This window comes from Pleurodeles waltl, chromosome 2_2, assembly GCF_031143425.1.
Source record: "Pleurodeles waltl isolate 20211129_DDA chromosome 2_2, aPleWal1.hap1.20221129, whole genome shotgun sequence".
NCBI classification, from domain to species: domain Eukaryota; kingdom Metazoa; phylum Chordata; class Amphibia; order Caudata; family Salamandridae; genus Pleurodeles; species Pleurodeles waltl.
This window is the reverse complement of record NC_090439.1, coordinates 202,996,010-203,019,604: the sequence shown is the minus strand read 5'-3', so window position 1 is coordinate 203,019,604 and position 23,595 is coordinate 202,996,010. Positions and strand designations below refer to the sequence as shown.

The following is a 23,595-nucleotide window of genomic DNA, read 5'->3' as shown; positions in this document are numbered from 1 at the left end:
GAAGACACAAAGGAGTTTTGTCGCTCCTGTGTCACCTGCCAAGCATTAGCAAGACTTGTGGCACCCCAAAGGCACCCTTAATCCCGCTGCCAGTGGTTGGGGTGCCCTTTGAAAGCGTAGGGGTTGACATTGTTGGCCCCCTTGACCTCCAACAGCTTCTGGCAATAGATTCATCCTTGTGGTGGTGGAGGACCATGCCACAAGGTATCCAGAAGCTATCCCCTTAAGGACCATTACAGCTCCTGCAGTGACAAAAGCCCTCCTGGGAATGTTTACCGGGTGGGTTTCCCTAAGGAAGTTGTATCAGACAGAGGATGCTAAAGCAAAAACTGCATTTTCTACCATAGGAGGGCATTATCAATTCACTGTTATGCCCTTTGGTTTGAAAAATGCACCTGCCACTTTTCAGAGGCTGGTGAATACAGTCCTCCAAGGTTTGGAAGCTTTCAGTGCAGCATACTTAGATGATATTGCTGTATTTAGCTCCACCTTGGATGACCACCTGGTCCACTTCTGGAAAGTTTTGGAGGCCCTGCAAAAGGCAGGCATAACTATCAAGGCTTCCAAGTGCCAGATAGGGCAGGGGAAAGTGGTTTATCTGGGCCACCTGATAGGTGGAGAACAGATTGAACCACTACTGGGGAAGATTCAGACCATTATGGACTGGGCTCCCTCTACTACACAGACCCATGCCAGAGTCTTCTCATGTCTCACTGGGTATTACAGGAGGTTCATTGAGAACTATGGCTCCATTGTTGCCCCTCTTAATGACCTCACCAGTAAGAAAATGCCTAGAAAGTTATTATGGGCAGCTAGCTGTCAAAAAGCTTTTGAGGAGCTTAAGCAGGCTATGTGCTCTGCACCTGTCTTGAAGAGCCCAAACTACGCCCAAAAAAATCATTGTCCAAACAGATGCTTTTGAATTTAGGGTAGTGGATGTACTATCACAACTTAACTCAGAGGGCCAGGATCAACCTGTTGCTTTTATCAGCAGGAGGTTGACCCCTAGAGAAAAGCGTTGGTCTGCCATAGAGAGGGAGACCTTTGCTGTGGTCTGGGCCTTGAAGAAGCTGAGAACCTACTTGTTTGGGACTCACTTCATTGTTCAAACAGACCACAAACCTCTATTACGACTTAAACAAATGAAAGGTGAAAACCCTAAATTGTTGAGGTGGTCCATTTCCCTACAGGGTATGGACTTTACAGTGGAACATAGACCTGGCAGTACCCACTCCAATGCAGATGGACTCTCCAGATATTTCCACTTAGACAATGAAGATTCATCTGGGCAAGATTAGCCTTATTGTCTCTCGTTTGGGGGGGTTGTTTAGGAAAGTACCATCTTTCTTGGCATGTTACCCCCATTTTTACCTTTATGTCGGTATGTTTTTGCCTGTCTCATTGGGATCCTGCTGGTCAGGACCCCAGTGCTCATAGTTTATGGCCTAGTGTGTGTGTGTGTGTGTGTGTGTGTGTAGTGCTTAACTGTGCCACTGAGGTTCTGCTAATCAGAACCTCAGTGATTATGCTCTCTCTGCTTTCAAATTTGTCTCTACAGGCTAATTACTTTATTTACCAATTTCAATTGGCACACTGGACCCCCCTTATAAGTCCCTAGTATGTGGTACCTAGGTACCCAGGGCATTGGGGTTCCAGGAGATCCATATGGGCTGCAGTATTACATTAGCCACCCATAAGGAGCTCAGACAAATCCTTCCACAGGCCTTGCACACACTATTTCACAGCCATTTCACTGCACTTAACTAACTTATAAGTCACCTATATGTCTAACCTTTACTTGCTGAAGGTTAGGTGCAAAATTACTAAGTGTGAGGGCACCATTGCACTAGCAGAGGTGCCCCCACATAGTTCAGGGCCAATTCCCGGGACTTTGTGAGTGCGGGGATGCCATTACACTCATGCACTACATATAGGCCAATACCTATCACGACTTGTAGTGTGTCCTGAGAAAACATGTAGTACTTTACTCCTACTTTTCTGGTCTCTGGGGTGTGGTATTTTACTTACCTTTGCTGTTTTCTTATACTCCCAGCACCCCTCTACACACTATACTTGCCTAGGGGGGAATTCGTTATTAACATTCCACTTTCTTAGTATATGGTTTGTGTTGCCCCAGGCCTATTGCATTCTATTGTATTTTCTACAGTTTACACTATTTCATGACTGCTTACTTACCTGGTTTTGGCCTCTAGTGTATACATTGTGTATAATACTTACCTCCAGAATGAGTATTGCCTCTAAGATATTTTTGGCCTTGTGTCACTAAAATAAAGTACCTTTATTTTTGGTAACACTAAAGGGGTCATTATGACCCCGGCAGACGGGGTAAAATGGAGAAAAGTACTGCCAACAGAATGGCGGTACTTTTACCCATATTATGACATTGGCGGTTTGGCTCAAGCCAAACAGCCAATGTACCACATTGTCCGCCACGGCGGTAACGACTGCAGGGCTGGAGACTTCAGTCTCCACCCTGGTGGCCGTCACTAGGCCACCTGTGGGATTATGACCCCGCCTACCGCCCTGGTTTTCGTGGCGTCCTTACCACCACGAAAACCATGGTGGTAGGCACTATCAGTGATGGGCAATTCCTTCCCTGTCACTGATAGGGGTCTCCGCTGCCCCCCTCCCGCTCCCCTGGTTTCCCCCCACCCTGCGTCCTCTCCAGACCCCCCTTCACTCATGCACATTCATTCACACACGCTCCCACGCTCATTCCCACATTCAACCATGCATGCAGACATCCATTCACACACACATCCACACACACTTACATACATACAAACACACACATTCACAAATCACAACACACACGCACTCACACATCCATACATGCACACACATACAACAGGCAACACACACCCGCTCGCACAGACATGCACACACACCCCCACACACACACACACAACACCCCCCAGCACCCGACTTCCCTTTTGTGAGGGAGACAGGACGTGGTGCTTCTGCCAGCAGCAGCGTCCACCAGCAGAACACTGCCAGGCCGTATCATGGGTCATGATATGGTCTGCAGCGGTCTACTGGTGTGGCGCTGCTACTGGCAGCAGCGCCCCCTTACCACCATCCGCAGCCATGACCACAGCTGGATTTCCGCCATCCTTCTGGTGGAAATCTGGCTGTGGTCATAATACGGCTGAAGGCTAGTAGCTGCGGCAGCAGTCTTTTATGTTGTATAAGTACTGTGTAATTATAGTGGTATTGCAGGAGCTATGCATCTCTCCTAGTTCAGCCTAAGCTGCTCTGCTACAGCTACCTCCAGACAGCCTAAGCTGCTAGAACACTGACCACATTTCACTAACAAGGGATAACTGGACCTGGTATAAGGTGTAAGTACCTTAGGTACCCACTACAAACCAGGCCAGCCTCCTCCAAGTGGCTTCTTGGCATAGAAAACTGCTATTGGGAACATTTACAATGGAAAGAGGTAAAGCCCATATCTTCATCCTCTAATATGTGTGTTGATTCCTGTGAACATGGTGTTGTAGGCGCTGGAGGTGATGGCAAGGGAGGCACACGCACACATCAGGGCCAGAATATGTGTTCCACATTCCGCAGCAGCATTTCTCTCTGCCAAGTGGTGATGCACCAATGCACTGAGAATGCCCTAATAGTTTGCCAACAGAGTTCCAGTGTCATGGTAGTAGGCACCCATAGTGGCGATGTATGTATCCTGCTTCTGCTCCATGGGCTCCAAGATCTTACGTATAGACCCCAGGTCTGAGGCAACCTTGCTGGCACCACTTTGGCAGGGCAGTTATTGCCTCATGACACCAGTGATATCAGCCAGGTACTGTTGTAGGCCACAGAGCGGAGTGTAGGTTACTTTTATTGTCGGCACAGTGTCCTTATTTGGTCTTAGGCACCAATGGACCTCATCTAGGAAGCCCACCATAGTCTTCATCCCCACCAGCACCATATCTAGCATCTCCCGCTGGACTCCTACTGCCTGGCATTGAAAAAACTACTTGGGGTTCCTCAAAATTCCCACGCAAGACCCATGGATTTTTTTCCATTCCTGGATTTACAAGGTTTTATAGACCTGGGAATGCATCAAAAGCCTACACCTCCCCAGAGGTGGCGTAAGAATGGTGCTATGGGGAGAATTAACATTATTCCTCACCATTGTTCCCTCTTTCTATGCGTGCTGCATTCTGCAGCACACATAGAAAGAGGAAAACACCTCTTGTGATTGTTTTTGGGCAGGAAGGTGCCCCTTCCTGCACAAAAACAATCATCCCCACACGCAGGCACCATGGTGCAAAGGTGCCTTCATTGCCGCAGGGCAGACATTTGTACATCAACCCAGGGGGAGCGGAAATAAATGTGACATATCTTGTAGATACAGTGCATTTCTGCCCTTTCACTGTGGTACAGTGCAGCGCAGCAAGGCACATGCTGTGCCACCCTGCACGTTGGCCTTGTAAATACAGCCCTAGGAATTTTGGTAGCATTGACAGTCATCCAAGTTGATACTTATTATATTTGAGTTTCAGCACAGGGTGACACATCCTTCAACTAAATGCAATTAACTTGGATATTTACATGTCTCCTCTACAACTAATCTTTTTGGATCAGGTACAATAATTGCTACCACACAGTGATGCCCCCCAGGTCAATAATTTACTCTCATGTGCCTACAACACCAACAATATGGGTGAGCATGTGCTAAATACTGACATGTCTATCTTCGACTAAGGACTATAGTCCAAGCTGTACCCCACATGGTAGTAGTGCTGGAAATGGTGACATGTATCTAAAAGTTTTTGCAACATGACATGGTATCCACCTCAGTATTCAAACATCACTGACTCCTGCCCTTTGTGTTGGTGGATTATTTTTAAATGTCCCATGACAGATCCATGTTTCACATGATACAACTGGGAAGTAGAAAAAATGTATATTCAGAATCCCTCCTGCCTGATGCTACTTCTTCTCCCAGGACCAGATCACATGTAGGCTGTTGTAACCCTATGGCTATTCTGTGCCATCCTTTCCCGCCTACAACAAAAGTGTGACACTGTAAGACACAGCAGTGTGTCTGTTTTATTTAGCTTACCATTCAGGATACATATCCATCTAGTTAAACTTGCTATCCACTGCCTCACCATTCAGACATAGCGGCAGTTTCATCTACACAGATATCACTTACAAGATATAGCGGCATATTTACATGCCCTTAGTGCCACCAGAGCATCACTACTTTTGAAACTCTGGTAGTGCACTGTGCTGGCCCATATTTACAAGGCCAAGCAAAATCGTCTTGCTCGTCTTTTCTTGTCCTTGTAATCATGGCCCACCTTTACACATCACTCTGGGCCTCATTTATGAGGCCCTAGCAGCACACTGTGCCACCACAGCATAATATTTTTCTGACTCTCTGGTGGCGCCGTGTGCCAGCCCATAACTACAGGGCCACGCAAAGACAACTTGCGTGGCTTTTCACGGCGTTGTAATTATGGACCCCTGTCACACAACACTGCGTGAAAGAGGCGTTCCATAGGTGTTGCTTGGGCTGTTCCCACACAACACCCATGGAATTTGACATATTTCCAGATTCACAAGGTTTTGTATACATAGAAATGCATCACTCTCCTACACCACCCCAGGAGTGGCGTAATAATGGTGCAACACGGAGGAATAAAATTATTTCTCCTTGTTTTTTCCTCTTTCCATATGTGTTGCATTGTGCACCACACAAGACAGGAGGAAAACATCATTGATGATTGTTTATTTGCAGGAAGAAGTCCCTTCCTAAACAGAAACTGCAATCACTGCAATCCAGGAACCCTTGCACCATGGTGCATGGGTGCCTGCATTGGCACATGGCAGTCCAATGTGTGCCAGCAGAGGGGAAAGGACAGTAATGCGTTGTATCTTGTAGATACAGCTCATTGCTACCCTTTTATTTGGAGACAGAGTAGAACATCAAGAATGCTTGCAGCAACGCCCTCTGTCAGAAATGTGTAAATATGGCCCTCATTTTGTGCATTGCACTACATATCCTACAATGCACAAGTTAGGATGGCATATTGCTAAACATTCAAATTAATGAGTACATGTGATGGAGCCTGTCTGACCTGTGCAACATGTTACTGGGCAGTGTGAGTGAGCGTTCAGTGGCATTTGACAGGAGATAATCCATATTCCTCCATAATGCCATGCAGACAGCACAGCGTAGCCTTGGAGCCTTGCTAGTGGGTGTGCATACCTTGGATTTGTGGCACCCATTGCCCCTTTTGTTACTCACCCTGTGCTGGTGCTAGTTCGTCATGTGCTGCACTATCTTGTCTGGATACTCCAGCCACCAACTCATCTGGAATGACAGCTGTCACATGCTCCTGAAAAGCATCCAGCTCCTCTTGGGGCACAGGACTCACTCCTTCGGTTTGCATTGCTGCCTTCAAGTTATTTGCAAGTTTCTCCTTTGTCCTGTGCTTATAATCATGCCAGCGCTTCTTGCAATCGGTAACGGTTCTTCTCACTTGTCCCACTCTGTTGACTTTCTCCACGATGGACTGCCAATTGGCCTCTTTCCTCTCTAATGGCAACTTGGAGGTGACAAATAGCTGGTGTTGTTGCTGTGTCACCTCTGTGATCAAGATGTCATTCTCCTCATCACTAAAGTTACATTTCCTCTTCCCCTGAGAGTCTGTCTGGACATCCTGACTGGTGCGTGGGTAGTTGTCCCTGCTGCTACTGTCTGCTGCCTGCTCCATTGTTGCAATCCGTGGTGTTTGGCTTCTTTTTGTGTGTGAATGTGCCTTTTTTGTAAACTTTTTGACGCATTCCACACTCAAAAGTGAATCAGGCTGGATTTGCGTCACTTTCTGTGCTGCAAGTCGACCCTGCACCACTTTTGCAGCAGAAGTGTCGGAATTCTTTATGACATGGTGCAAAGAGATGCGTCATTTTTGGGGTACAGGCAGGATCCTTACAGCATGGTGAGCAATATTGCAAATACGAGACATCCATGGCATAGGATTCTGTTGTACCAGGGCACACGTTTTTTGATGCATCACTGACGCAATGCACCGATGCGACATTGCTTCTAAAGATGGCCCTAAAAGTTAGAATAAATCCAACAACTTGCCAAGGTTGGATTTATTATAACTAGTACAGAGAAAGGGTTTAAGAACTCTTTCTGAAAGTTACCAAAATCAGCCCTGTAGTGCCCTCTCCTGGTGCGCCAGTCTCTGGCAGCCTGGGCCAGCCTTCCTTAATGAGGTTTGAAGTGGCCTGGGCTGAAACAAAGGAAGCTTTGGTGGGAGGAGAACTGCTGTAGCAGATGGCAGAGCAAGATGGGGGTAGAGTGGCCAAACTGGTTTTCAAAGGAGGGAAAGACACATGGGACAGAAACTGGACCTCCCCCGTTTCCTGCTCCCCCAGCCAGATGGGAGCCCCAATAATGTGATTAGGAGAGGGGCTGGAATGGGTATGCTAGGGAAACGTAGTCACACCAGTGGGTGGGTGGCTCAGCCAGCTGTAATCTCCAAGGAGAGATTTTTTCCATGTTGAACGTTTAAAGAATGTTGCTTTCTGTGATTGATTTTTGCCACACTTCACAGGAAGTGGTCACCCCAGAGGGTGGCACCCTCCATTCCACTGGTCAGCCATGCCCCCCTGCTTGCCAACCAAGGAGTGAGGATAAATGTGGCAGAGCTACACAACAATTCAGATCCCTGCTGGAAGAAAGTACTGGAGAAGAAGGAGTGCCCTGCTGAACCCCTGGTCTGCACCTGAACGACTGCACCCACAAGGACTGCACTACCTGCACACTCTGGGCTTCACCTAAAGAAGGACTCTGCCTTGCTTCTGCAACTCCAGGAGTGGACTCCCTGTAAGCTACAGGGATAAAGGAGCTGACCAGAGTCCCTTGAATTAAGTCCTGAAAGAGGAGCCCAGCTAACCAGCGTCCTATGGCCCTTTGAGGATTCTGACCAGGTGCATTCTGGGAACTGTAGTCCCAACTCCCAAGGAGCAACTTAGAACTTCTGGAACCTTGGACCATGTTATGGACACTTCAAGGACCCAAAAAGGACTTCTGGAAGAAGATCCAGAAGTTTGGAGATGTTTGGAGCAACTGTGTAAAAAATCTCCATAAGTGGACCCATCCGACGTCATGAACCAAGTCTGCTACTTTCAACCGCGACCTGAATTTCAGGTTCGTCCCACTGAAAGCTCCAGACTTCCAGGATTTGACCGTGTTCTTGCCGAAAGGCCAACCGACGACATCACACCGAAATCCCCTTGCTGGAGAGGACCACATGACATCGAGGGAGAAAAGTTCCAGATTTTTTTTTTAAGTGTGAAGGTAAAAACTTGATGAAGCCCCCACTCAGTGTATCTGAGCAGGGCTCCATCCCATCACGGTTGGCCTCAACTTTTGACTTTGCCCAAGTCAAGTGTGACCTAATGTCCCTGGTTGGCGCCTTTTGTTTTTAGTCACTAGAAAGCACTTTTTTATAATTAAGTTTTAAGAATTCATATCTCTAGTTCCCTACATTGGATTTGTGTTGTTTTGGTGTCATTTATATAATAAAAATATTTCCCATTTTTATAAATTAATGTCAGATTTTTATTGTGTTGTGTTTTACCTATTTATTGTTTTGTTGATTTTAAATGCTTTACACACCTGTCTTCTAGGTTAAGCCTAACTGCTCATGGGCCAAGCTATGGAGGGTTGAGCAAGGATTAATTTATTGAGACCTTGGCTGGACCCAGTGGGGGACTGAGGGCTATTGCTAAGTTTACATACCTACCTGCCCTTACCAATAATCCACTTTCCAACACTACATATCATGCCAATAGACTTGATTCAGGTGGGAGAAGCCAAAAATGGTTTCAATGTTTTTGCTCACTTCATGCCTATTTTTTCTAAGTTGAATTTTACAGCAATTTTCAACTTGAGTCCTCATGTAAATGGACCACCCACAGCAAATGGCAGCTTCAAGTCTCTACAAACCCTTTCAGCCGACTGTGCAAGGTACAACTGTCAATCATATGCATGTCACCCCAGCACATGCCAGATTTTCTAAAGCAAATGTGTCAGTGTCTGCAATTTCATTTACAATGGCTTATTTTGTTCCAGTGCCCGGAAAATTAATAAATTCATCATGTGGCTTTCTTCCAAACGGCCTTATAGGCACATACAAAAAAATCAAAATAGACCAGATTTATTTATGGAGTCCCATGTTTGAAAGACAAATCTCTGAAATTTACAGAAGCTGTTAAAAGGTGACACTGCGGGATAAAAACCACGCCATGACAACCTTTCACCGTGTTCCAAGGAAACACTTCTTAATGGACACCATAAATTAAAGGAATCAATATTTATTTTACCTGATATAATTTGCATATATGGATTTTATCGGGTGCAATAAACATTGATATGTGTTATTTCATGCACCTGATAATTAGCATGTGCTGAACAGCAACACAGAGGCATTTTTGGCAGCAAAAGAAGAGGAGGAGGCCGTTACCTGATAAAAATAACAAAAAATATCCAGCAAATGTGTATCCAGCATAATGGACATCCAAAAGTCAGAAGAAGGCATCTGCATATGTAGTGTTCTGTTGAAGCGCAGAAACATAATGTTGTCATTTAGCCCTGTGTATCTTGTGTTTCCCCTTCCCTCTGTTTTTCCTTGTGTGTCTGTGCGCGTGGCTTATGCTGCACGCGGTCTTTAGAATGTTGGGGGGTGGAAAACGGTAAAGGTGACCGTTGGGGGATTCGGAGGAGGAAGATAATAAAAAACAGATATTCACTTCTTTCTCCGTCTCCTCGTCATTACAGAGGAAAATTTGGCGACAAAGGACGGGATTAAAAGCAGAAATCCATTTGACGAAGGGCAGGCTGTGTTTACAGTTCTGGACTGGCTTACCAAGTGCATTCTTCAAGCGGAAGTCATGTGAAGAGCCCGAGGTTTGCCAGCTCAATACCAGCACCTCCAGTTACGTATCCACCATAGCAAGTTATGACCTCTTGACCCTGATTTTACTGGCCTCTGAGAGGACTTTGTGAGCTGAACTGTGAGTGAGTAACCCTTTATCTGCCCTGAATTAAACAGATGTGCTATACCTTAAACCGACACAGGAGGAAGCCAGATCCTAAAAAGTGACATTTAAAGCTAAACAAAGGCATTGTACAACATAAATCTTAGAAGCTAAACAATTTGATGGATCATTACGTATAAATTATAAATAAAAATCCCAGAAAATTAACATTATCATGGCTGGCATAATTAATGCAGTGGCAATGCCAAGCACCTTTTTAGATGTCCCAGGACCACCTACAGAAAGCTGGACACAATGGATCAAATGTTTTGAAAAACACTTGGAGGCTATTGATAGAACCAAGTATGATCCAGCCAGAAAACAAGCTATGATGTAAAACTGTCTGGGGGTAGAAGGAAGAAGGTTGTTGATCACATAGTTCCTGTTGAGAAAGAGGAGGAGGAAGACCAAGAATGGTATGTGTTCACTGAAGCCAAGGCAAGAATGAAAAAATTCTTTGATACCACTATGAACGTTATTATGGAAAGATATAGGGGCATATTTATACTCCGTTTGCGCCAAATTTGCGTCGTTTTTTTCGACGCAAATTCGGCGCAAAACTAACGCCATATTTATACTTTGGCGTTAGACGCGTCTAGCGCCAAAGTAGGAGTAAAGAGCGTCATTTTTTTGCGTGAACGCCTTCCTTGCGTTAATGAGATGCAAGGTAGGCGTTCCCGTCTAAAAAAATGACTGCGACGCAAATGCGTCGTATTTATACTCCCGGGCAAAAATCACGCCCGGGAGTGGGCGGGTCAAAAAAACCCGCATTTGCGCCGCTTTTTAACGCCTGGGTCAGGGCAGGCGTTAAGGGACCTGTGGGCTCAAAATGAGCCCACAGCTGCCCTCCCATGCCCCCAGGGACCCCCTCTGCCACCCTTGCCCACCCCAGGAGGACGCCCAAGGATGGAGGGACCCACCCCAGGGACATTCAGGTAAGTTCAGGTAAGTATAATTTTTTTTTTTTTTATATATTTTTTTTTGCATAGGGGGGCCTGATTTGTGCCCCCCCTACATGCCACAATGCCCAATGACCATGCCCAGGGGACAGAAGTCCCCTGGGCATGGCCATTGGGCAAGGGGGCATGACTCCTGTCTGTACTAAGACAGGAGTCATGTAAATGGCGTCTGGGCGTCGTTAAAAATGGCGCAAATCGGGTGGAGGCGATTTTTTTGCGGCAACCTGACTTGCACCATTTTTAAGACGCCCTAACGCCATTTTTCCCTACTCCGGCGCTGCCTGGTGTACGTGGTTTTTTTCCACCCACACCAGGCAGCGCCGGTCTGCTTGCGCCGGCTAACGCCATTCAATAAATACGGCGCCCGCATGGCGCTTCAGAATGGCATTAGCCGGCGCAAAAAATGTTGCCGCTAAACTGCGTTAGCGCAGTTTAGCGTCAAAAAGTATAAATACGGGCCATAATTTCTATTACCGTTATCAAGCTCCAGGAGAGTCAGTTGAGTCATATGTCGCAACCTTGAGGATGTAAGCAACAACATGTTCATTGAGAGACATGGATGAAATGATCCGCAATCAGGTAGTAATGCGCACCACTTGTTTTAAAGCATGAGAAAAATTGTTGTGTCATCGCAACCCTAGCTTGGAGAAGGTGGTATCAACCATTAAAAGTATGGAAAGATCTGCAAAGAGAATAAAATTGCAGCGTAAACCTGATAACCATTCAGTGGATATCAATCTAATTCGCAAAGAAGGTGAATCATCTACAAGTCAAATGAAAAAAAAGAAATAGAAAAAGCAGTTTAAATTCAAGCAGCAACTACATGGCATGTTACCGCTGCGGATCCAGTACCCATTTAGCATCCAGCAGGGGATGTCCTGCCATCGGCAAAACTTGCAAGGGATGTGGAAAGGTTGGACACTTTCTTAAAGTCTACAAATCTTCTCATGTGAAGAAAGTCTTCAAGGTGGAAGAATCCAAAACAGACGAAGACTCAGACGACCGTAAAATGTTGGAGAATTTAGTGTTACTTGTGGCCATCATCAGTAAGGAAGACTTACATAATCAACCCGAATGCAACATTCATGTAAATGGGGAAAGTGTGGAAATGTTAGTTGATACTGGATCTAGAATTACTATTTTGTCAAAGAACACTTTCAAGACCTTAGAATGTAAAGCACCACTACAGGCTAGCAATATTATTCCAGTAGCCTATTGAGGTCACAAAATAAAGCTAGAAGGAGTATTTAACGCTTATCTGAAGTTCAAGGACAAAATACATCCTCAAAGGTATTCATGGTATACTACAATGTCAACATCATTGATTGGTTGGATCAACAGAGCCTAAGGATGTTGATCAACCTGAGCCAACCACCCGATCTGTTCAATATCCAAGAAGACAGCTTAGAAGATATTCTTGAAGAATACAAGGAAGTATTCACTGGAAAGCTTGGGTGCTTAAAGAATTTCAAACATAAAATAATTTTGAAGAAAGACGATAAACCTGTGAAACAACGCGTAAGAAACATACCTTTCTCTGTCCTCTCTGAGGTCAAGGCTATTTTAAAGAGTTGTTGCAACGAAGGAATAATCAATGCATAAGAGTGGCTGTCGCCCGTGGTCTTACCTCAGAAAAGGAACGGCTCAATCCGTTTATGCATTGATCTTCAACAACTCAACAGTCACATAGTAGCTGATTGTCAACCCTGGTGCCTCTGATAAATGAGATGGTGATGACTTTGGACCAAGCAAAATTCTTCACTACTCTGGACTTCAGTGCAGCTTACCATCAAGTCCAGTTGGAAGAAGGTTCAAAGAGTTACACAGCGTTCATCAGCCCTGAGGGAGCTTACCAGTTCTGTATATTACCTTTCGGGCTGTGTTCGGCATTGGCAGTCTTCCAACGAGTAATTAATCAACTTTTTTCAGATATGGAAGGTGTAAGGTAATTTCAGGATGACGTACTAATTTACAGTAAAACAGAGGAAGAACACCTTTCTATTTAAAAAAAAAAGTATTACAGAGAATTCAGGACAGTGGCCTAACGCTACAAAAAGACAAATGTACATTTTTCAAAGGAACAGTAGAGTACCTTGGACACCTTATTGCTGAACAAGGTGTTCAACCAAAGCCATCCCTGATATCTGAAATTTCAAATTCACCTACCGCAAGCAACAAGTACGAACTTGCATCATTTTTAGGAATGTGTTCATTTCACTCTAAATTCATACAGAATTATGCAACAAAAGTGGAACCACTTTGGAAGCTAACAAAGAAGGATGCAGAGTTCATATGGGATGAGAAATACGAAGAAAGCAAGAAAAACATAAAAAAAGAAATTCAGCTAGCACCTTCCTTGCAGTCTTTCACTGAAAAACTACAAAGCATAGTGACCACTGACGCTAGTCAGGTTCGGTTGGGGCAGTGCTAAGCCAGAGAGTGGCTAAAGAGAAGAAAAGTATTGCTTTTGTTTCACAAAAAATGAGAGGAGCTGAGCCAAAGTATTCAGTAATTGAATGTGAGCTTTTAGCCTGTATCTGGGCTGTTACAAAGTTTTAAAGTTTTCTTTGGGTAAAAAAGTTCATTTTACGTACAGATCACAAGCTATTAGTCAGCATCCTAGATAGAGAAGGTTTGAGTAAACTTACTCCAAGAATAGCAAAGCTTGTATGTAAGTTACAAGAGTACCAATTCAGAACAGAGCATATTTCTGGCAAAGTGAATGTTACTGCCGACTACTTGTCACGTGCACTATGTGTTAGTGAAACTGATTGTGAAGAAGACGAGTATGATGATGATGTTATGGTTGCATGTTTGTTTAAGAGTGAAGAGCCCTATAGTGCCATTACAAAACAAGAGTGGGAGGAGGCTACTAGAAATGACAACATATTTACAGAAATAAAAAAGTCCATAATTGAAGGGTGGCCACGTGAAAAGCAATTGAAGGAAACATTACAACCATATTGGAAAATTAAAGGTGATATTACCATGGTGATGAGGTCCTCCTTAGAGGTGAAACCCTTATTGCACCAATGTCATTCAGAGGGAGGTTGGTGGCCCTAGCACATGTCATGTAGGAATGACAGGAACTAAACAAAAGCTTAGAGAAAGGTATTGGTGGCCAGCCATGAATCGTTATGTTGACTTATTTGTCAGCCGATGTTTCGTCTGTGCTAAAGAAGACAAAACCATGTCTGCTCACCGTTTTCCAATGTTATCTGTTGAGTTGCCTGAAGGCCTGTGGATAAAAATCGGAATCGACTTTATTAGGCCAATGAATGTTCTACCCCTAAACATGCATTATGTCATTGTTGTTATTGACTACTTTAGTAAATGGTTTGAGGCTATGTTTGTATCACAGCCCACCACGTCTGAGGTGACAACTTTCCTGAAGGAGGTATTTTATAGGGAGAACTAGTCTCAGACAATGGAGTGAAATTTCTGTCACAAGAAATGACCATGTTCCTGAAAATAAATAACATAGAGCACATATGATCATCCTTATACCACCCCCAAAGCAATGGGCAGGTTGAACGGACCAATAACTTAGTCAAAGAAGCCATTCAAATGGCATTAAGGTCTCACATTTCTATTGAAGCAGCTCTTAGAACTAGACTATGACCGTATCGCACCACTCCACACAATACCACAGGCAGAACACCCTTCAAGTTGCTCAGGGGTGGAGTGGCTATCACACAATTGCAGCCGTATGGTCAGTGGCATGGAAGAAATATGAAAAAAGTGCTTGAAGGAAAAGGAGATTGAAATGAGAAAGCTAGTTGACCAGCGTCAAAATGTATGCATAGCAACTCTAATGCTAGAAATGCAGTCAATGAAATGAGTTTGTGTGCTGGTGATTTGGTGAGAGTGAGATATCGGAAAAAAAGAGTTAATATGAGCAAATACAGTGAACCAAGGTGTAGGAAGTTGGCTCTGTATGTACTATTTTAAAGTAAGAAATAGCATGCACAGAGTCCAAGGGTTCCCCTTAGAGGTAAGATAGTGTCAAAAAGAGATAATTCTAATGCTCTATTTTGTGGTAGTGTGGTCGAGCAGTAGGCTTATCAGAGGGTAGTGTTAAGCATTTGTTGTACACACATAGGCAATAAATGGGGAACACACACTCAGAGACAATTCCAGGCCAATAGGTTTTTGTATAGAAAAATATATTTTCTTAGTTTATTTTAAGAACCACAGGTTCAAGATTTACAAGTAATACTTTAAATGAAAGGTACTTCACTTAGGAACTTTAGGACCTGTGAATTAGCAAAATAGCATATACAGTTTTCACATAAATGACATATAGCTATTTTAAAACTAGACACAGTGCAATTTTCAACAGTTCCTGGGGGAGGTAAGTGTGTGGTAGTTTTTGCAGATAAGTAAACCACCTACGGGGTTCAAAGTTGAGTCCAAGGTAGCCCACCGTTGGGGGTTCAGGGCAACCCCAGAGTTACCACACCATCAGCTCAGGGCCGGTCAGGTGCAGAGCTCAAAGTGGTGCCCAAAACGCATAGGCTTCAATGGAGAAAGGGGTGCCCTGGTTCCAGTCTGCCAGCAGGTAAGTACCCGAGTCTTCGGAGGGCAGACCAGGGGGGTTTTGTAGGGCACCGGTGAAGACACAAGTCCACACAGAAAGTACACCCTCAGCGGCACGGGAGCGGCCGGGTGGAGTGTGCAAACAAGCGTCGGGTTCGCAATAGGATTCAATGGGAGACCAAGGGGTCTCTTCAGCGATGCAGGCAGGAAAGGGGGGGGCTCCTCAGGGTAGCCACCACCTGGGCAAGGGAGAGGGCCACCTGGGGGTCGCTCCTGCACTGGAGGTCGGATCCTTCAGGTCCTGGGGGCTGCGGATGCAGAGTCTTTACCAGGTGTCGGGTCTTTGAAGCAGGCAGTCGCGGTCAGGGGGAGCCTCAGGATTCCCTCTGCAGGCGTCGCTGTGGGGGCTCAGGGGGGTCAACTCTGGCTACTCACGGTCTAGTAGTCGCCGGGGAGTCCTCTCTGTGGTGTTTGTTCTCCACAAGTCGAGCCGGGGGCATCGGGTGCAGAGTGCAATGTCTCACGCTTCCGGCGGGAAACATGTGTTGTTTCAAAGTTGCTTCTTTGTTGCAAAGTTGCAGTCTTTGTGGAACAGAGCCGCTGTCCTCAGGAGTTCTTGGTCCTTCTAGATGCAGGGCAGTCCTCTGAGGCCTCAGAGGTCACTGGTCCCTGTGGAACGCATCGCTGGAGCAGTGTCTTTAGAAGTGGGGAGACAGGCCGGTAGAGCTGGGGCCAAAGCAGTTGGTGTCTCCGTCTTCTCTGCAGGTTTTCAGTTCAGCAGTCCTCTTCTTCTTAGGTTGCAGGAATCTAGTTTCCTAGGTTCTGGGGAGCCCCTAAATACTGAATTTAGGGGTGTGTTTAGGTCTGGGGGGGTTAGTAGCCAATGGCTTCTAGCCCTGAGGGTGGCTACACCCTCTTTGTGCCTCCTCCCTGAGGGGAGGGGGGCACATTCCTATCCCTATTGGGGAATCCTCCATCTGCAAGATGGAGGATTTCTAAAAGTTAGTCACCTCAGCTCAGGACACCTTAGGGGCTGTCCTGACTGGCCAGTGACTCCTCCTTGTTTTTCTGATTATCTCCTTGCCGCCAAAAGTGGAGCCGTGGCCGGAGGGGGCGGGCAACTCCACTAGCTGGAGTGCCCTGGGGTGCTGTAACAAAGGGGGTGAGCCTTTGAGGCTTACCGCCAGGTGTTACAGTTCCTGCAGGGGGAGGTGAGAAGCATCTTCACCCAGTACAGGCTTTGTTACTAGCCACAGAGTGACAAAGGCACTCTCCCCATGTGGCCAGCAACATGTCTGGTGTGTGCCAGGCTGCTAAAACCAGTCAGCCTACACGGGTAGTCGGTTAAGGTTTCAGGGGGCACCTCTAAGGTGCCCCCTGGGGTGTATATTACAATAAAATGTACACTGGCATCAGTGTTCATTTATTGTGCTGAGAAGTTTGATACCAAACTTCACAGTTTTCAGTGTAGCCATTATGGTGCTGTGGAGTTCGTACATGACAGACTCCCAGACCATATACTCTTATGGCTACCCTGCACTTACAATGCCTAAGGTTTTGCTTAGACACTGTAGGGGCATAGTGCTCATGCACTTATGCCCTCACCTATGGTATAGTGCACCCTGCCTTAGGGCTGTAAGGCCTGCTAGAGGGGTGACTTATCTATACCTGTAGGCAGTGTGAGGTTGGCATGGCACCCTGAGGGGAGTGCCATGTCGACTTAGTCTTTTTATCCCCACCAGCACACACAAGCTGGCAAGCAGTGTGTCTGTGCTGAGTGAGTGGTCCCCAGGGTGGCATAAGACATGCTGCAGCCCTTAGAGACCTTCCCTGGCATCAGGGCCCTTGGTACCAGAGGTGCCAGTTACAAGGGACTTACCTGGATGCCAGGGTGTGCCAATTGTGGAAACAAAAGTACAGGTTAGGGAAAGAACACTGGTGCTGGGGCCTGATTAGCAGGCCTCAGCACACTTTCAAATCATAACTTGGCATCAGCAAAGGCAAAAAGTCAGGGGGTAACCATGCCAAGGAGGCATTTCCTTACACAAGGCGAGTGGTTAAGACTAATGGTACAGCTGTCTTGTTGGATAATGGTCAATGGTGGAATGGATCGAATGTAGTCAGCTGTAAATTACCAGAACCAGGCAGGGACCATGAAGTTGTTCATAATAGTTTGCCTGAACACAGCCAAATTGCAAACCACAGTGAGCAATGTAAAACAAGCCATGAAAATGCTGCAAATGGTAACCCTTCTAACATGTCTTCAACTACAGTCGTAACCAATCCAAAGGGCGCTGTAATGACCTAAAGAACTATTGTACCACTGGTTCAAGGATTACGTATTGAATTAATTGTTGATAAAAGGTAAAAGATGTAGGGGGTCATTCTGACCCAGGCGGTCATGGACCGCCAGGGCCAACGACCGCGGGAGCACCGGCAACAGGCTGGCGGTGCTCCCATGGCATTCTGACCGCGGCGGTACAGCCGCGGTCAGATACGGGAAACCTGCGGTGTACCGCCGGTTTCCCGCTGCCCAAGGGAATCCTCCATGGCGGCGCTGCAAGCAGCGCCGCCATGGGGATTCCGACCCCCTTACCGCCAGCCTTGTTCTGGCGGTTTTGACCGCCAGAACCTGGCTGGCGGTAACGGGTGTCGTGGGGCCCCTGGGGGCCCCTGCAGTGCCCATGCCAATGGCATGGGAACTGCAGGGGCCCCCTAACAGGGCCCCACCAAGATTTTCAGTGTCTGCCACGCAGACACTGAAAATCGCAACGGGTGCAACTGCACCCGTCGCACCCCTTCCACTCCGCCGGCTCCATTCGGAGCCGGCATCCTCATAGAAGGGGGTTTCCCGCTGGGCTGGCGGGCGGCCTTCTGGCGGTCGCCCGCCAGCCCAGCGGGAAACTCAGAATTACCGCGGCGGTCTTTTGACCGTGCAGCGGTATTCTGCTGGCGGGACTTTGGCGGGCGGCCTCCGCCGCCCGCCAAAGTCAGAATGACCCCCGTAGTGTTCTGTTGAAGCGCAGAAACATAATGTTGTCATTTAGTCCCGTGCATCATGTGTTTCCCCTTCTCTCTGTTTTTCCTTGTGTCTGTGCACTCGGCTTATGCTGTGCGCGGTCTTTAGGATGTTGGGGGGTGGAAAATGGTAAAGGCGACCGTTGGGGCATTCGGAGGAAGAAGATAATAAAAAACAGATATTCACTTCATTCTCTGTCTCCTCGTCATTACACATACAGTCTAACGACTTCATAAGAAGCTTCACCCTGAATTTTTGGAATTTCAATCCAAAGTCATACCCAGTCACAAAGGCACCAATGCATTTAAAGGGCAATGACAAAGAGATGTTGTGAATCCAAGCACAATTCAAAAATATACATTTAATTACCCTGAGCTGGAGGTGTTGTCAGATGAAATCTTGAAAAACCACGACAGGCTCATGGAGCACCTCATGCCCAAAATGGCACCCCAAAATACATACTTGTTTGTGGAGTGATATTACAGTGAAGATAAAGCAGTGCTCAGCTACTCATGTGACGATGAGGATGCCTAAAAGTGTTACAAAGACTTTAATAAAAAAAAGGATGCATGACATTTTGTCAAAACATAATAAGAACAGCCTGGCAACATAGGGGAATGCCACCACCAAAACGAATAATTAAGCCTGTGGGAGTTAAAAGTTTTGAGCACCTTGGATATGTCATCACTTAAGGGCATCTCAGGAGGACTGGGGATTAGCGGTAGACAAGAGGAAGCGGGTAAGAGTTCAGTATGTACACATAAACCTACTTTGTTATTGCAACCCAAAATAACTGTCTGTAATATGCAATGGCATATTGCAACCACATTCAAATATGGTACTTAAATATAATTTATATGTGGTATGATGTTGCGTGTGTAGCAGAAAGTAAGTTCCTCATTACAGGGCTGGCGGGCCAACCATTGGAGAGGAGACCACTGAGGAGCTGGTCGTCTCTTCGCCGGTTCCATTACGTGGTTTCCACTGGGCTAACTGGCTGAAACCACTGATATCAGAGGTTTCCGCCAGTTAGTCCAGTGGAAACTGTGCAGCGACATTGGCCACGGCTCCTGATGGAGGGTGCACCCAGCATGCATTCCGAGGGTGTTGGGGAGGGGGCGCCCTGCACTGGGTTTCTGCCAGCCTTTTCGTGGCGGGGTCCCTACCATGAAAAGGCTGGCGGAAACTGGATTTTTGATCAGCAAGGTGGCGCTGAATTCAGCACCGCCGTGGATGACCACAACTCCGACCACCGTCAGCCAGTCGGGAACCATGTTCCTGGCGGGTACGGCGATCCCCTAGCAGGCCAACTGCCAGTTTTGTAATGTGGTGGTCAGACCACCTGGAGTGTGGTGATCCGACCGGCACTATGGCATTGGCTGTTCTCCCACTGCCAATGTCGTAATGAGGCCCTAAGTGTTTCTATACATTACTCAAGAAGCTTTCTGGCAAAGTTGATTTATTTGTATATGTCTTTGTAAAGGACTCACAATATAATACTTACAAAGTCCATTCCAATAGAAAGCCAATTGTATAGTGTAAAATAATTCAGAGGCAAAGATAGATAAAAAATGATGTCCTATAAAGATGTCTGTATTTCCCTTCAGATTCATTAATTAATACATTTATAATTCGGAAAAGTGAAAATCCATTATGAATATGGCTACTTAAAAATAAGACTGACGTTAAAAAAAACATTATGTTAAAACAGGCCACACTCTTAGAAATCTTTCTCACCAAACGTCTCAGAGCATGAGTTGGATTATGAAGAACACACATGTTCATCAAGCTTGACATATCCACCTGCTGCAGCCTCACTACTTTAAAAAAACATAACCCAAGCACTGGATTGAAGGCATCTGGTGCACCAAAGTCCTGTGGGTTTGGCCATCCAAAAATCCAGCACCAACCATGAGCAAGCATGAGGCCACCATGCTATCCAACACTTTGACTACCAACAAATGGCATACTTCTGTTCCATTAAAGGCCCTAAGCTCCAGTACGATCCTTCCATCTACAAAGTCACCATTCTTAATAGGTATCAAATCCAAGATCACAGCACACTTACAGTTAGAGCAAACAATACATTGCACAGCTAAAACCAGTGGTACATGTGATAAAGCATATGTCATAGAGGTGGTATCCACTGATAGTTTAGTATTATCAACAGGTTCAACAGCAACAGCCATACCAATTAGAACTTTGTCTTCAAGTAACCACAACACCAACAGAGGAACACATCAAATCTGAAATTGTAGAATAGACTACTCCAAACAACTCTACAAAGAGCTCAGTTCTTTGTGCTTGTTACCTCCATGCATACAATGACATCATCTGACACACAGATGGCATCTTTAACATCACAGATCCAATCTCTGCCAACTTCATCATCTTCACGTTCTATGTACTCTTGTGGCCAAAATACTAACTGGATTATCATGTACTGTTCTTTTTAGCCTTGGGCACAGGTACATGGTGAAATTTTGTGCACAAAAATAATAACACTTGTGCAGAATCACAGCTGATTAGTAAAAACAAAACATCCCAGCTGAAAAGTAGGCTAACTAAAATGAATACATTAAATTAGAGCACATCTGTAGGTAAAAGGGCACAGGTCGCAGGCCTAAGCTAAGCTAAAATATGTGTGCCCAAGAAAGCTGCAAAATGAACCCACAACAACATAGTGTCTGTTGCAGACACAATGGACAGTTCAGTAGTTGCTCCACTTCAAATCTCTCCATAGGCCGAATCACAGATGAGGCCATAAGATTGTTTCCCTTGTAAGGGAAGCAGGAGCAAATGTTGCACATAGTTGAAGCACTCAACAAGCTATCAGTATAGTTTGACAAACATAGGGTACTTTACAGTAAAGTTAGCTTTCGCCAAGAGTATAGGAAGTCCCAACCAATTCCATACTCTTGCAACTTGTGGTTTAACAAAGATTGTAATGTCACTAAATCTAAGCTGTTGCATGCTTTGAAAACTGGTAAAGGCGAGCTCATTAGGTCCACAAGGGCTTATTATAAAAAAGGTACAGTTGCAGGATCGTCAAGCTTGGGACGCCCAATTCTGGGATAGCATTGTAACGCAAAGAAAGGCAAAAGATGTGAAAAAAAATCTGGAAATTAGTTGCCGACTGGGAGTAATGTAGGAAATCTATCATGAATAATTATAACCAGACCCGGGTCTTCTGGAAGTGATTTTCACATCTTTATGATACGTTAGAGAAGGAGCCCTTTCCAATTATTAACTTGCATGAAACAGAGAGCTGCGCTACTGAAACAGAATTGACCCTGGAAGCGACTAGGGGCGCCATTAGAAGTATCATGCCAGGTAAAGCTGCAGGTTCTGATGGGATGCGTGGAGATTTTTTTCTTATTGACATTGAAAGTTGGGTTTTATATTTTAATAGCTTAGCTAATTCATTAATTGGTGGTTGTAGGAGGCTGGCCTGGATTATATTGGGTACCTTGGGGTACTTACACCCTGTGCCAGGTCCAGTGATCCCTTATTAGTAGAATAGAGGTGTTTCTAGCAGCTTAGGCTGATAGAAGGTAGCTATGGCAAAGCAGCTTAGGCTGAACTAGGAGACATGCAAAGCTCCTACTATACCACTTATATCATATAGCACAATATCATAAGAAAACACAATACTCAGAGTTACTAAAAATAAAGGTACTTTGTTTTAGTGACAATATGCCAAAAGTATCTCAGAGGATACCCTCACTTAGGAGGTAAGTAATATACACAAATTATATGTACACAAACCCAAAACAGGTAAGTAACAGTAAGAAAAGTAATGGAAACAATGTAGAATCACAATAGGATGCAATAGGTAGACATAAACCATATACTCCAAGAGGCGGAGCCAAGATGGCGGACGGGACGGGAGCGTAGTCTCGAAGCTCCGGCCCGTGCCCTGTTAAAACATCCTGTGGGCCCCCCCTCAGGTCTCCGAGCGGGGCGCGATCGAGGGGGACAACGCCTCGGGCATCCGGCGCCCCCCCCGGGGCTCCGGGACGGCCCCCTCTCCTCGCCGGGACGGAGTGCCGATCTGGGCCGGGGCGGACGGGTGGCCGTGCGGCGCTCCCGGCGGAGGACTGGAGCGCCGGGAGGCTGCAAGCGCTGGGGCGGAGGGCGCCCCCAGCCAAAACATTGCTCAGTGTGGGGGGACTCAGGGGGTGATACCCCCCCCCCCACACGGGTGTGTAGAAGCGCACTCCGACCCTCGCGTGGGCCGCCCCTCCCCCACAACAGAAGGATCGGTGGCGGAGAGGTAGACGCCCGGCTGGCTACCTGGGACCGGCGGGTGCGGCGGCGGAGACGGCTGAGGTGAGGGGGGGAGACCTTGGGAGAGGCTGCAGTTTGAACCACCGGCCTGTGGACCCCCCCCCCGACTGGGTGGAGTTGGGGGACGCGGGCGAAGATAGCCTGCAGGAGGCGAGGTGTACCCCGTGAGACGAGTCTGGCATTGAATTGAGGGGGGTTGCCGTCGCCCACCCTCCCCCTCCCAGCGTTGACTGAATTGTTTCATTGGGTCCCCCCAATCCCCCCGCTTCCTGATCACATTGGGGGCGGGGGCTTGGAGCGAGGAGCCTGGGAGAGGGGGGGGGGCGAAACGGCCCCCCCCTGAGCGGAACAGAGGGGTCACACCGGCGAGATACCAACAGACGACAGACCAGGACCCAATGGAGTACGGAACGCTCAGCCCCCTGGGAGCAAATAGCAGCGTTTAATCGGAGGAGTAGCAGGGCACCCAATAAAAGGCTCGAGCATCACGCTACCCCGCAGTGCCCAACAGAAGGGGAGCAGGCGGGGCCTAATATCCGGGGGGGGAAAGGACGGGGTCCCCCCCCGTCTTATGCGTGCAGCGAGCGAGGGGAGAAGGTGAACCATCTGGGGGAGCGGCCACCTGTGACCCCGCGTCGGTAGAGCAAAGGAGACTCTGCGTGCGGAGCCACAGAGGGAGGATTGCCCAGCTGTAATCAA

At 46.6% G+C, this 23,595-nt stretch overlaps 1 protein-coding gene across 1 annotated transcript in view; it reads right to left on the bottom strand.

Moving 5' to 3' along the window:
- The window catches only part of SLC6A19 (solute carrier family 6 member 19), a 1,531,867-nt gene that overhangs the window by 827,474 nt on the left and 680,798 nt on the right, over positions 1-23,595 (bottom strand). The gene's annotated exons all lie outside the window — the stretch shown is intronic.